At 35.8% G+C, this 2,484-nt stretch overlaps 1 long non-coding RNA gene across 1 annotated transcript in view; it reads right to left on the reverse strand.

Annotated features, from left to right (window-relative positions):
* Positions 1-2,484, reverse strand: part of LOC102680757 — a 22,295-nt gene that overhangs the window by 15,088 nt on the left and 4,723 nt on the right. The window contains exon 2 of the long non-coding RNA XR_421891.2: positions 1,079-1,095. This is a non-coding gene — a long non-coding RNA (uncharacterized LOC102680757). The remainder of the gene's footprint in view (positions 1-1,078; positions 1,096-2,484) is intronic.

Genomic DNA, 2,484 nt, shown 5'->3' on the forward strand with positions numbered 1-2,484 from the left:
TCGGTCACTTACCATTCGACTCTGAAACACAGGAGATATACGAGTCGCGTTCGATTATTATTATTCGAATTTCGCGATGAAATTCTTGGTTAAATTCGACACATGGATGGTAAAATCGGTAGAAACAGTTGAAATACGTTATATTTCTTCTCTCGGCCATCCGATTCTCGGATCACGAAGGCACGAGACAAGAAATAGCGCACGTTCTTCGATTATTCGGATTTCGTGATGGGATTCTTGGATATAACTCCGAGGTTTCACAGCCATCGAAGATGTATTGTCAGTGAGCGTGATATGAGGGCAAGAACCAAGGAGGAGAGGCTTGCAGGAGGCATTGGGATGACATTACAGATGCAATGGATGTTTCAACTCGAGTTGGCCTGTACTCGCGCGTGCGTCTGCTTCTTCTCATATATATATATACACGCACACACATCTTCGATCCTATCCATCATTCGATCATTTCCCTAACGGAATAAGTACATATTATTCCATGTAACACTGTTCGATGCGCAGTGTATTCGTTTTAGTCGCGCTCTCCATTCTATGTTTCTCATTTTCGTCCTCGGTTTTCTATCATTTTTCTATCTTTCCTTACTTACGTTTCCACTTTTTCTCACCGTTCAATGTTTCTTTATCGTCGTTTCTTGTTCCAAGGGATCTTTGTTCCCCCCTCCTCCCTTTTTTTTCTATTAACTAGCAGCAGAGTTGAAACACAACACAAGATGAAAACGATCGAATGGATATCGTTCCATGTTTTCCTTCATACTTTCCCTATCTTCGTACGCTTCGGATGCTTGTCGCAATTTACGGAATAATCGGAGCGAAATTTCTCGCAACATCGGACGAGAAGTGTACAGCAAGCTATTAGAAATCGTAAGCACGTTTTTATCAAGAGGATTCCGTTCGTTGAAGCTTCGCTTTCTTATCTCGAAAGAAATATTTTTTATCAACCAGTGTTTTCGAGCACGGCAAAGAAAGAAAAAAAAAAAAAAATGATTAATTCGTTGCCTTCCTTCTCTCGGTTTCCTTGGCATTTAGTGCCCCCTAGTTTCGTCATTACTTCTCGTTTCCTAACTTTTTTTTTTTTTTATTCTTTCTCCGCCGTTTCCAGGATTCTCTCGTTGTTTTCTTAATATCGACTCGTTATACATCCGAGCGGAAAAACAAACGCGAGTTACGAAAGTGGAAATTCGAACGATCGACACGGAAAAAAAGGAACGATGCTCGTCCATTTTTTCCCGTTTTTTCTTTTTTTTTTTTTTTTTTTTTTTTCTCCATGAATGGCGTAGGCTGAAAAGTGTACCGCTCGGTGGATCCCCAAATTTTTTCCGGAAATCACGCGATCCGTTCGTAGTTAATCAAACGGGACCGTGAAAAAAAATGCAGAATGGTGGAAGATAAACGAATTTATTACGAGGATGGAAAAAAAATATATATATATATATATATTGGATGGAAGCGAACGGATAGGACGGTATCGAATCGACGAATCGACGAATCGACGACCTTCGACGATGGGACAAACCGTCGAATTGTCATTTTGCCAAACGGATAAATTGCGAGAACGGGATATCTCATCGAACGCGAACAAATTGCTGAATATGTGTTGTGTTGGCAATAAGCGGGCTCGCGTGCACGTATGCCCTTCCACCGTATTAAATTCGATGAATGAATTTATTAAACTTTTGTATCCTTTGGTGTGGCCGCGAAATCCTCAAAGCCACGACAACAATCATGAATTCGATCAATGGGGAAAAAAAAAAAAAAAGGAAAGAGGAGGTCGAAACAATTTTGAAATCGTTTTAAAATCGATTGGAAAATTGGAAAAGAAACAAAGTTTAAAAAACAAAGATTTTCATTTTGATAATCATTTTGAATAACGGTGAATCTTTCTCGTCAAATTATATTCATTAATCATTACTTTTGATATATTTAACAGAATCGATTATATTTAAGTGAAATATGAAACAAGATATATTTTCAAAGCGAGTCATTTTAACGTTATTAAAACTCGACATGTTTGTAACGTACAATTAAATTACAGAAATATTTATATATCTTACGCGAGTTCGATTAATAAATTATCGAAACCAACAATGATTCCGCTTTATATGCAACATTGTGAGATCATAGTGGATTATAATTTCGTAATGTTTCGTAAAATTACATATAAAATATGAAAAAAAAAAAAAATCATAAAATTTAAAGATTAATTTCACGCGCTCAAAGAGATTTCATGATTAATTCATCGTATAACAATTAGTCTGGTTTCATTATATTTTATCTACACGCGAATTTTTATTAAAATCAAATCTTTTTAAAATCAAAATAGAGGAATTTTCTTGTAAGATATGAAGATTTTTACGACTCACTTGTCGAAAAATGAATTGATGATACAATCCTCGTTTTTTAATCCTCGGATCCGAATTTCGAAAGAGCTTCTTTTTCTTTTTTTTTTTTTTTTTTTTTTTTTTTTTTTTT

The sequence above is a fragment of the Apis dorsata genome, unplaced genomic scaffold, assembly GCF_000469605.1.
Source record: "Apis dorsata unplaced genomic scaffold, Apis dorsata 1.3 scaffold_262, whole genome shotgun sequence".
Classification (NCBI taxonomy): Eukaryota; Metazoa; Arthropoda; class Insecta; order Hymenoptera; family Apidae; genus Apis; species Apis dorsata.